At 28.7% G+C, this 13,474-nt stretch overlaps 1 long non-coding RNA gene and 1 pseudogene across 1 annotated transcript; one reads left to right on the top strand and one right to left on the bottom strand.

Annotated features, from left to right (window-relative positions):
• Positions 1 to 108: 108 nt before the first annotated feature.
• Positions 109 to 8,001, bottom strand: LOC101490445 (uncharacterized). Its single transcript, XR_012163881.1, has 2 exons — positions 7,608 to 8,001; positions 109 to 609 (listed from the first exon to the last, which is right to left on the bottom strand). It is a non-coding gene; the product is annotated as an uncharacterized lncRNA (long non-coding RNA).
• A 5,220-nt stretch (positions 8,002 to 13,221) lies between these two features.
• Positions 13,222 to 13,474, top strand: part of LOC101491628 (glucan endo-1,3-beta-glucosidase-like) — a 3,383-nt pseudogene continuing 3,130 nt past the window's right edge.

The raw sequence follows: 13,474 nt of genomic DNA, 5'->3' as shown, positions 1-13,474 counted from the left end.
TCATTTTAATTTTCCTAATCATATTCAATTATTACAAATCAATAAAGTAATATTATAAGATAACTATATTTATAAAATTAATTAATTAATTTTATAAACTACATAAAATATTAGTTATAAAACTTATAAAATTAATTAATTAATATCCGCGCAGCGCGCGGGCCATAATCTAGTTTCATGTATTTCAAAACTATACTTCCAACAAGGAAGGTGAACTAAAAAGTTTGGTGTTTTTCAGCCCTATTTGGACATCGACAATCAACATGCCTCTTATTGGCTTTGTTAAAATAATTATTAATTAGACCTTACTTATCTTTCGATCAAAATCTAAATTATCAAGAATTCATTTCTCTTAAAAATTAAAAGATAAAAAGAGAAGTTAATATAGAGTGAAATCATCATCATAAGAAACATGCCAACCCTTTCTACATGGAGGGGAATTCTCATCATACTCAGCACAACAACTCCATCTTTTCTTCCAATTTGCACGACCAGTATTTGGTCTATTATTCTTCTCATTCCATTTGTATACAGTTACTCCTGATTTATCACTCCAATATCCATCAATTCCTTGGTGAGGTGGAGCAAATGAAAATAGACCCCTCTCTCCTACAAAATTGAAACTGTTTAATTGCATTGCTTTAAATACGATCATGTTATATAGTTCATAGAAAAACAAAAATTGCAATTAAAAATCCTGTATTGTACGATCATAAAAGCATGTCAGAGGATAATTGTGTATGATTATCAAACAGAGCAAAGTCCCTTAGTTGTAAACATATTATCATGGGAACTATTATTATGCACTCTCACTCTTAATATATTTTTGATCTATTTATTTTTCCAAAATTAATTTTTAGTTTTTTATTTTATCTTTAGAATTCAATTTTTGGCGAACTTAAAAAACCACGAATTAGATGATTAAAACCTCAACATACATCCAAATGTTGAGTTGATCCTAAAAAAGTACCAATTTTTATCCCTAAAAATACATCAAAATACAAATACATATGTTGATTTTATGGGTTCACAAAATCAAATAATGCACCACTCCCATGTGAAGAGAAAGATAAATGGAGAACACAATCACATTTTTAGTGCCAATAATACATTTTTAAGTTAATGAATTTTAATTTGGAAAAATTTTCATTTTCGAAGGTTTAGTGGGCGAGACTTGGGTTCTTGCTTATTATATTTATTATTAATAATTTTTTTTTATTAAACCCATTCTAGAAATAACCTTAATATTATTATAAATATTAAATCGATTCTAAAAAGAAAAGACAAGAAAAGAGGTTGAATTTCTTTTGTATTATCTGTTTGTTCAAATTTTTTGATTATATATATCAATTTTTTTTTTTTTTTTATATTCAGGATGTCCTAAAGCGGAATGCGACCACATCAAAGATATGTTTTTTTCAATTAGAAAATTGAATCCACATATACGACAACTATTACAATTTTTTTTATAATAAATAATTAATTATTAATTTAATAAATACAAAAATAATTAAAATAATTAAAAAATAAAAGTATATTAATAAAAAAATACATTTAATGAAAAAATAAATTATGCTTGAATATATGTGTGAAAACAAATAAAAAGAAGTTTATTGCAGAAAAATTAACAATTTTCTCATATTTTATTATATTACAGATAAATTAACAACTCCCTCATTTTATTTATTTATTAATTCTGGAGAGAAAAAAATAAAAAAAAAATTGTTAATAAAATAAAATGCAATGTTAATTTATTTACAATATGCTACAAAATTAAAAAGAATTGTTAAAATAATATATCAAATTATCTCTTTGAACACATTTACTATTAACTTTGATATATATCTTTGTATTAAATGTATTTGAGGTATCTTATAGGAGAAAAAAGAATTAGTCGCATTTCTATCTTACCACTTCTTGAAAGTGAAAATATATAATATTTTAGTATATAAAATTTAATATAGATATAATAGAAAATTTGGAAAGAAAAGAGAATATAAAAGTAAAATATTAAATAAATAAAAAACACACTTTTTAGAGTAGCGCCTCCTCTTTACATTTCCTTTATATTTATTTTCTCCTTACTCTTTTGTCTCTCAAGTTGCATACAACTCACATTTTTCTTATCTTGGGAAACCACCGCCAAGCTACATCTCCATATAACCACCAATCAATGGCCATACAACCACCACCATGAAATTTCTCTCTTTTATACTCTACTATATTATTTTTATATTTAAGATATATTAAAAAAGCCCCAAAATCACCGTCTCTCTTAATTTTTATTGTTCTTTAGTTTAGCAATGAACATGGAAAATGAAGATGAGATGAATTAGAAAGACAATGTGGTCTCCTGCACGTGGAATATAGATTCACAAACTAGTTGTTAATGTCATGCCACCTTGCATTGGAAAATGTGATTGCCTAGCAAAAATTACCAAAAAGACTTATGCTTGAACTTCATTTTTCCGCAGGCTTTCTTAATATTAATTTAGGAAAAAGGTCATTATTGTCAATACCTTAGCAATGGGGACTCTTGCCTTTACAAGAAAATAAATTTTTTATGACATTATTGTTTTAAGTTTCCATAAAACTTTTTAGTTCTAGGTATACTAAGATTCACTCACTGTTACTTATTTACATATATTTTATATCTGTTGAATACACTTACAAATTAAAATTATATTTTCCATCTTTTCACATTTCTATTGTTAATAGTGAATTAGGACTGTATGGTTGTTGAGAAATTAGGACGTTAGTTAGAGTAGTTATTATGTTAATCTTTTTATAAATGAATGTAACCTCTTTGAGAGGCATTATGTAAAACATATAAATGATTTGTAATGTGATTCAATTGACAATGAAAATAATCTTCTTTCTCATATGACAATCTTTTATTCTTTCTAAATTGTTCTTTATTCTTATAGCTCTCTAATTCAATAGTCATAGAAGAACTTTGAAGAGTTTGTTCATAACAGATTGGTATCAACAACACTATGGCGATGCTTATGTTCTCTCAAAAGGATATAAGAGGGATGAGGTAACGTGTCTTTCAAAAGGCAAAGTTCATCAAGAATAGGTCCTTGACTTTGGATGCATTTTTCATGTTTCCAAACAAGGAATGGTTTGTCTCGTATGGTGAAAATCATGGAGTGCAAATATTTTTAGGAAATAAAAAAGCCTAAAAGGTTATTGGAATTTGCTCCATAAACTTAAACTTGTAGATGGAGGAATAAGGATCTTACGAAGGGTATGGCATGTACTTGATTTAAAGTGACATATAATTTCCCTTGGTATGCTAGATGAGTAGGGTTGTGCTTACAAAGTTGAAGGTGGAGTTTTAATAATCACGAGGCATTCTAAGGGTTGAGAAAGCTAGATTCAAAGCAAGATTAGTTGTACGAGGATCCACTCAATGTGAGAGAATCGATTACAATGATGTGTTTTCACCTATTGTAAAATACACTTCAATAAGGATGGTTTTGGGCTTAGTTGCTTAAGAAAATATGAATTTGGAACTACCTGATATGAAAATGACCTTTTTACACGGTGAACTTAAGGAGCAAAATCACATGACTCAACCAGAGGAGTTTATTAAAGAATGTGAAAAAGACAATGTTTGCTTGCTTAAAAGATCTCTTTATAACTTAAAACATTCCCCTATGCAATGGTACAAAAGATTTGACACCTTCATTTTAGAGAATGGATTTAAAAGGTGTGAATATGATGGTTGTGTTTACTTAAGGGAAACCATACTTAACGTTGTTATCTACCTACTACTCTGTGTAGATGACATTAATAAAGTAATTGGTTTTGTAGATTCATATTGTGCAGGATGTCTTGACACTAGAAGGTCATTGACATGTTATGTTTACAAGTTATTTGGTAACACTATGAGTTGGAAGTGCAATCTTCAGCATTTGGTATCCCTATCAACTACAGAAGATGAGTTTATTGTTGTTACCGAGGCAATAAAGAAGACAACTTGAATGAAAAGAATGACAACAAGTATGGCAGAAGAACAAGTGGTTCCAAAGGTGTTTTATGATAGTATAGGTGGTATTCTCTTAGCTAGAAACCAAGTGTATCATGAGAGTATTGAGGCAAAAACCTTTTTAAAATATGTTTTTAATGACAACAAGCCTTATGAAATAAATGATTAAGTTTTATGAATGGCGGTCTACTAATGATTGCACTTGAGTTTTGTTTAAGGAACATGAATTGCATAAATGAACAAGAAAGAATCCATTCACATCATCAAAGTGCATAAGTATCCACTCAATAATGAAACAATCTCAAAAGAAATGTATCATATATCAATCATTGAAGAGAATGATTATTACATTTTTAAGATAATATTTTCATGAAGAAGATGATCAAATCTATTCATACAACAATCAATGATCACACTATGCTATAAATTAGAAGCAAGATCATTTGAAAGAAGTGAGATCAAATCTGATAAACGAAGAATGTAATTTGGTTATTAAACAGAAAAAATGAAGAACATTCTTGACAACGTTCTGATCATACTGGACAACAGTCTGAAAAACGAAGAATGTTCTGGTTATTAAAACTGAAGTTTGAAAAACAGAGAACGTTCTCCTTTTCACAGTATTAATCCAAGAACATTCTAGTTTACAAAGAACAAAGTCTTCTTTAGTTTAAGATCGATCAGGGCAATGAAAGTACATCATTCTACATTGCAAATCACCAATATTTACTACAAAGGAACATAATTATATAATCAAGATTATTTTGGATAGATTCAAAGAGAAAATGATCAACAAAAGCAAATCAATGCATCAAGAATAAAAAACAAGATTAATCCCCAAAGTTGATGGCTTGTGATAGACAAGAACATTTCTTTTTTGTTGATAAACGAATCCTTATTATGAAGGTACTAGAAGTAGGTACACAAACATCATACCGAAAAGATCTACCCCAAAAGATTAAAAAATGAACAACTAGAAACAAGAATGTTCTTGACAAGATTCTGGAAAACCAAGAACGTTCTCCACGTTTTTCATTTCATCAAGAAAGTTCAAATCATCTGTTAATGCAAGGAAAACTCTTGCAATTTACAAATGCATTTCCAGTACTTTACAAGGAATGTACAACTCTCACATTAGCGAAAGAAACACTCCAAAATATCAAAGAATAAAAGGCATGACTAAAAAATGACGAATATCATTTTCCATGTTCAAGAATGATCATTCTCCAACTTCTAAAGTAACCTTCAAACACTATCCAAAGAAGATGACAAAGAAAGTATCAGATCTGGAAGTTATGCAGAAAATAGAAAAAACGAAGAATGTTCAGTCAAAAATATTCTTGGTTTGAAATCTAACTTTTTTCCACAATCTGACACATGACAGTTGGACCCTTTCCAACAGTCAAATGAGCTATCATCAACCTTCCCGAAGCCTATAAAATGAACCCCAAGATCAAGAAAATTAAGAGCTTCAAGAGCAAAGCAATACATCACTTACATACTTAAAAGCTTCTCGATCACAAACAAAAGATTTGATTTTGTTTTCTTCTTCAAATATCAGAATCATTCTACTGATTTCTTTTTTGTAAGAATCTATCCTCAAACACGAGTTGATAATACTCAGATTCTATCAATCTCTTTAAATAATCACTTTGTAACTCAAGACTATATTGTTTGAGTAGTTTGTAGAAAATTCTTTTATGGTCAAAAGGTGAAGTGTAAAAATCCTCTCTAAAGATTGAAAGGTAAACTATTGAAAGTATTTATGGGTGGAAAGATAGAGTTGTATAACAGATCAAGGTTGATCTGTACTGGTGGTATAAACACCAAAAATGTTATCCGTTTTGAACGCTTAATGAAAAATCTCACTACTGTTAGGACTGAACGTAACATGGGTTGGGTGAACCAGGATATATCTCAGTGTGATATCTCTTCCTTGATCTCTATTTATTTCTAGTCTTTTGATTATCAAATTAAATAAATAAGTTAAATTGTGTGTTTTTCACTAACCAAGAACGTTCTCCGTTTTCTGTTTACATAACCAAGATTAATCTTGAATTATATTCTTTAAGTTTTAACAGAAAATTTTAAAAAGGTGAAATCAAAATTCAACCTCCTTTTTTTGTGATTGACATTGCTACTTCAGATAAAACTAAATATATAGATGTTAAACTCTATTTTGTGAGGGAAGTTATTACAAAATGGGAGGTATATTTGGAGAAGATCAAGATTGATGATAATCCAGCTGACATGCCAACAATGGCCCTGTCAAACTTGTAGTTCAAACATTGCTTGAAGATCTTAGGAGTTGTCTAACATAAAGTTCATCAAAGGTGGATAAATTGTTAATAATGGATTATGACTTTATGGTTGTTGAGAAGTTAGAAGGATAATTGGGGTAGTTATTATGCTATCTCTTTGAAAGACATTATGTAAAGCATATATAAGGCTGGAAATATGATTCAATTGATAATGAAAATAATCTTCTTTCTCACATGATACTACTTTATCCTTTCTAAATTGTTCTCTAGTCTAATGGCTCTCTAAGCCTATAATCATATAATAACTTTGCATAATTTGTTCATAACATCTATCTTTCTCCCATTCATAGTGTTGACAATAAAAAAAATCATTGAATATTTTCAAAATATTAAATTTTGTATATGACAATTGTTGGAACATAGAGAGTATGTTAGTATGTGAATTTAAAAATTGTTGAAGTCCCACGTTGAAAAACTCTTGAGTAGTTTTCAACTCTATAAATACTAAAGCCCTACATTTGATATTTAATATAGGTGAATTTGCTTCCATCACTATATAAAGAGCTTCAAACTCTTGTGAAGAGTACACCAAAGTTGGATGCAATTCCCAACTTTCTCTCTTCTCCATCTTCTGCTCAATGCACTTCCGATTCAATTCTCTCATTTCTTTATGTTCCTTCGATTTTTCAGTGGTCTTAATACTAGTATCCTTTTAGAGCGGTTTTTTTTGTTGTAATCCATTCGATTTTTTAGTGGTCCTAATACCATTATCCTGTTAAAGCGGTTTTTGTGCCGTAGTCTATTCGATTTTTGAGTGGTCCTAATACCACTATCCTTTTAGAGAGATTTTTGTGTCATAATTCTTTCGATTTATGAGTGGTTGTAGTCTCATATTACGAGTGTTTTTAACTGTCATATTGAGAGTGTAATTCTAGAACGGTTTTCTAATGTGCAATAGAACTCTGATACAGTTTGTTGGGACTGTTTTATCCTAGGGACTTCATGGTTGATAATCTGTCTTGCACGATATAGGCAGTGCCGCGAAACGTATTAAATATATCAATCTAGTTCGCGACTCAATCCAGTAATATCTTTTGTGGCTGAAAAACATTTTATAAATAATTTTTCGAAACTCAATAGCAACATACGAGATTATCATTGTAATTGTAATTTATAGAACTCTAATGTATTTTGTGTTAGTTTAGTCATTATAATTGTACATTTTATAAGAGATTGTCATATTTTTCTCTTGTCAAAATATATATTATTTTACTATCCGATAAAAAAAATCTATATCTACCGCTGTGTGTGGCGCTATAGAAAAAGTAAAATATAAGCAAAGACAAACATACCATTTGTATGACCGTGGAAAGAGCAAGAAGCTGGAGAATTATGTTGATCTGAGTAAAGGGTGTTGCATCTCAAACACCTTTTCTTTGTTTCAATATTAGATGTGATTGATTTGCTTTGTGATTGTGAGCAACACTTGATTTGTAAAGTGGCATCAACATTGGATGAATATGGCTTCAAGAAAAGAAGGTTTTGAGATAAACAAATTGCAAAAACCATTTAGATGCTTCTTTGAGAAATGGGAATGGGTTTTGAGAGAAACTAGCCACAAAAACCATTATAAAAGAACGATGATAATGTTCGAATTTTGTAAATAGCGACGGAAAAAGACATCGCAATTGATAAATGAATATGGTTAAGTGTTAAAATGCTCAGAGCATATTGTACCAATGCTAATTAACATATTCTCTAATACACATATATTTTGATATGTTATTTTTTATTTATTAAAATTTAATATACATATATCTTAATAAATTATTTGAGTTTTATTTAAATTTATTAATATTTATACGAATAAAAGAAAATGTGTCTTAAAAATGTGTCACATATTAATATTATTTTAAATTAATATTTATAATACATAAGTAATAACGGTATATTCTTGTGCGGTAAGTTTAACATTTGAAAAACCAAATCTTTTTATCCTGTATCATAATAATCAACGCTGCTATTTGGTACTGATAGTTTCAACAAGAAACGCAAGAACGTGTCAAAAATGTATTTAATGATCATGTGATTTATGGATTTTAATTTTTTTGAAACAAAAACATATTGTTAGTGTTGCAACTCGTAAGTCTGCAATCCACAATTAGGATCCCACATAACTGGATCTCTCGTGCTCCAAAGAAAAATAAAAGTTTTCAGTGTTGATACCAAACATACTTGCTTGGTTGTAGCACCTACTACATTTAAGGCTCTTTATATATATATATAACAAGTTATGTGATATACTATTATTAATTGAACCTACTTTTGTTGAGGAAGCACTAGCATGTGATAGATGGATACTTGCAAAGCAAAAAGAGTTGAAAGAATTTAAAAGGAATGATGTTTGGAATCTAGTATCCAAACCAAAGAAAAAAATTATTAGAACCAAGTGGATTTTTAGAAACAAGTTAAATGAAAAAGGAGAAGTTGTTAGAAACAAAGCATGACTGGTTGCACAAAGTTACAGTAACAAGATGGTATCGATTATATTGATACATTTGCTCTAGTGGTCAGGTTATAGACAACTCGTATCCTACTCTCCTTTGTTGCTTATAATAACATTACATTATTTCAAATGAATGTCAAAAGTGTCTTTCTAAATGGATATATAAGTGAAGAAGTCTATGTTAAAAAATCCTCAGGTTTTGAAAGCTCTGAATTTCTAGACTATGTGTTTAAACTTAAGAAATCATTGTATGGTCTAAAACAAGCACCTAGGGCATGATATGATAGATTAAATAATTTCTTGTGTAAAAAAAAATTGAAAAAGGACAAGTAGACACCACCATGATTAGAAAATCAATAAGAGATGACATTGTTATTATTCAAATTTATGTTGATGACTTTATTTTTGAATCTACTAATGGCAATATAAAGAAAATCACGAGAAGATATCATTGCTTTTAAAAAATAGTACTTTGAATTTGTTTATTTTAAACACTTTTCAAGAAGATATTTTTCATAGAGATAAAAAATATTACGTCATACATTGAATATTTTCAAAGTAATTCACAATTTGTGGTCATTTTTATCTTATCAGTGCTCATGTACATATTTTATTTCTTCAATAAAAGATAAATCATAGCATAGTTTCATTTAATAACAAAAATAATTAAAACCAAGTAGTCACACCTTATCATTTTCAACATTATTGAGTTTTTGTGCTAAAAATAGTACTCTAAGTTTGTTCATTATAAACACATAATACCTCTAATGAAGAAATATCTATTCAAAGCTTAAGTAGGAATGACATACTAAACATAAGATACAAGAAATAATAGTATATTAATTTAGTCAATAAAAGAAAAAAGAAATATTAGTATATTCAAGATGAAAAGTAAAATAAAAATAATGATCATATAAAAATTAATACTTACAAATAAATATAAAAATCAATGCTTACAAATAGATATAAATATCAATGCTTACAAAACATGTATTTTGTTCCTATTTTTTTATAGTAAGAAAGAAATCTATAATTATTGAATTTTAAAGCAAATTTTATTACAAAATTTTCAATTGATTTTATTTCATTTTTTCCTTTTTTTCTAACATAGTCAATTTTCTAAGCAAAAATAAATGATCGCTTAGATCGCTTTTCAATTGAATGTTTTTCGTGAAATAAAAAAAAGGGTTCGAAGATGGATATGTCCCATCATTCTAAGGTTGAAAACTTTTACTCATTCTTCATTCATTTAAGATTATAATCAAGATTAAATATTTTTTCTTATTCACTTCTTGTGTGATTGAATTCTTGAGATAAAAGCATCAAGGGTGACGTATCATTTGTTGAGATGATTTTTTTTAGACGAGAGTGAATGGAAGATATTGATTGGCTACATTTTGATGGTTTAAAATGTGATGAGTTTCCGGTTCTAATGTGGTATTTTACTCAAATTGTTTCTATCTTTCAAGATTACATGAGTTGTCTAAATTGTAACACCCTACTTTTCACAATAATTTTTTTTTTCTTTTCAAATAATACATTCTTAAAAATACTCCTTTAATCGACAATATATTTGAAATCAATGAACAAGTTTCCTATGAAACCACATTCCTCAAGAGCTATAAGAGATCACCAGTAATAACATGTTCCGTTTAATGGAGTGTCACCTTTTCTCAACAAGTGATGTGACTGAAAAATATGGTAAGTAGATGTTAAATTATATGGAATAAGTACAATGTAGTTTGAGTACTTGCATAATAAAAATGTGTAATATCAAACAACTAGTTGTACAAATGCAACATTATTTGCTCATCCCCAACGACTCTCTTATTAATTTATTTTTTAAGTGTTATATAAAGAACTTTGTTTAAATGAACAAAATCGACAACAATGTCTAACTTGTGACAATTATTTCTAGGTATAATAAGAAGAAGATTTAAGACATTGCTCATAACATTCATATAACCGGAAAGTCTTAATGATCTATTACAAAGATGTTGGTGTAAGCCTTAGCGTCAATCTATTTAATATAGATTATTATTCTTATCATGGATTTAAGTCATATATATAATTTTGGTTAAATGTACAAGACATCATTTGTTATGTTATTAACTGTACAATATAATAAAGTCCTTAGAATATATAGTTCGTTTAATAGAACATCAAATATGACTTGATCGTGAAACCCTGTTAAATATTAGAACGCTATTCTTAAAATATTCATAGTCAAAGTATTATCATTAAATAGGGCGATTATAATACTGTTAGAACCAAGTTGAGTTGAAAAACAATGACCCTTAATTGTTTTGACGAGAACAAAAATTATTTTATAGGAGACATTTGTGTCGCTCTCCCTATGTTGTTGCACAACCGTATTATTCTACGCAGCAACCCTATCACTGTATTTTTCTCGATCTTGTTATCATCATGACAGTATTACAGTAGCACTTTACCGCGTGAATCAGTTGTTCCACCACTATCTCCTTTATTGTTCAAAATTGTTTCATTGACCCAAATCTTGTATAAACCAAACCAAACATTGTTCATGACTTGTTCCTCTAGGGTCATCCACAATGAGGAGTCATTCCCCTCATAAGTGACATTCTTTATAAGCGATGTCATTGTGGTGTAAAAAATAGTTCTTATAGAGATGGTGCATTTATTGGCACGCTCCCTCTCTTCACCTTTTTACGGTTCCCATTAAATATATTGTATAACAATAATTGAATTTTGTTGAAATATAATTATATAGAGTTATTGATATGATGCATTTAGTAAACTTTTTTTAGGTACTGGGTTGGAGAGAACGATAACTATTAGTTATTATGATTAAAAAATTATAAAATAGGTGACGTGTTGACTGTAACACCCTAATTTTTTTAATAAACTATTTTATTAATGAAATAAGATTTTTAATAATTAATTTGGTGTTAAAATTATTTTAGAATGTATGTTGATAAATGTTTTGACTAATTTTCAATATATAGGTGTTTTTATGATATGCTAATCTTGTATATATTTGACTAAATAAGTGATATAAATAACAATATTATATTTTATTATTTTATATTTTTTTTCTAAAAATAATAGTAATTTAGTGTACATATTTTACGGTTGAATATTTTATTAAATTTTTTTAAAAAATAAATAAAATGAATTTGTATTCTTAAAGAGTGAGGACAAATATTAGTATTTTAATGTTAGTATTTTAGAGAATAATATTTTAATTATGGATGAATAGAACAAATAATTAAATTATTTGGGACACTTTAAAAATAAAATAAACAATAAAATAAAGTTAGGGGTAGACCATTTTTTGCTGGCCTCTTTGTTGTTTGTTTCTACTATTGTTTTGTTTGGGCTATTTGATTTATACACATCGGTTTTGAGTCTTTGCTATTTGCACCTTTCAATCTGTATTTAAAAAAAAATTCAAAAAGACTTGATCTTCTTGAAAATGCAATGCAGCCATAAAAGAAAATCTCTTCCTCTACAATTCATTCCCATCAATTCCTTGCCATTTGAATCGATCCTAACCTCTATCCCACACAAAATTGGCCACTTAATCCATTATTAACATCAATTTTATCGATCGTAGCTCCGTTTAATCAGAAACAACTGCATTTCTTTCCTTCGACGAGCTATTTTTGGCCGATTCCAATCACCACATTTGTCGTCTTAAAAAAATGACATCGTTTTTGGATTCCTCTCGTCGAAATTTTCAACCGGTACTACTCATTTGTATTTTTCAGTGAAGTTGACGTCAGACCCTTTCGGCGCTCGAACGAATCGGTGAGACTTTTCCGGTCGTTTTTTTAGATCTTTTGACTCCATTTTTATTCCTAGAATTATTATTAATTATTTAACATTTATTTTTATGTTCCGCATAATTTATCAATCACGTCTACACGGTTTTGTGAACTTGTTGTTTATTCGGATTCGCTTGCTGTATGTTGTCGATCTGCACCTGTTGTTGAAAACTTTCATTGATTTCCGTGTTTGAGAAAGCGTCATAATAAGGTAGGGGGTGAGAGAGTGTTTGATTTCATGAGTATAATATACTGTGAGATGACGGCAAAACCATATTTCCCAATAATTCATTTGGGACTCACTACATTCAAGAGTAGCCCTTTGAGAGATAAATTAATTAATGTGAAAATATGAGTATTGTGAGATTAAAATGTCAAAATAGAAATGTTTATAAGGTGTTGATTGATTTAATATTCGATAATTGTGTGGTATTTGATATTATTGTAATGTTGGATGTCGAATGAAATTTTGTGCATATGTTTGATTAGACAAATTTATGTGATGTGATAATAAAAGATGGATGCATTGTATGATATATATTTATGGGATGATAATGATGATTTTTGATTGACGATAGTGATGTTATAAATTTGTAATGAGTTTATATGATGATCATGATTATGTATGATTAATGATGTTATAAAACTGTGATGGGAATATTGAAGTATCCCATAATTGATGAAATAGTGATGATTCCAACTTGTGCTAAAGATGATGCTCTTAATGGAGTAGTTTAGGCTAACGAGGAAAAAAATAGATGTTGGAAATATTTGAAGTTGATGTGAATTTTTGAAGTGAAGATTATTTTGTCATCATATAGGTAGGGTCTGACAAGCTTAGTGATTCTGAGGAAGTACAACTGAATGAGTCTGATCATGACGGTTTGTTGTTGAGCCTTAGGGA

Source organism: Cicer arietinum, chromosome 7, assembly GCF_000331145.2.
Source record: "Cicer arietinum cultivar CDC Frontier isolate Library 1 chromosome 7, Cicar.CDCFrontier_v2.0, whole genome shotgun sequence".
Lineage (NCBI taxonomy): Eukaryota > Viridiplantae > Streptophyta > Magnoliopsida > Fabales > Fabaceae > Cicer > Cicer arietinum.
This window is presented reverse-complemented; position numbering and strand designations above follow the sequence as displayed.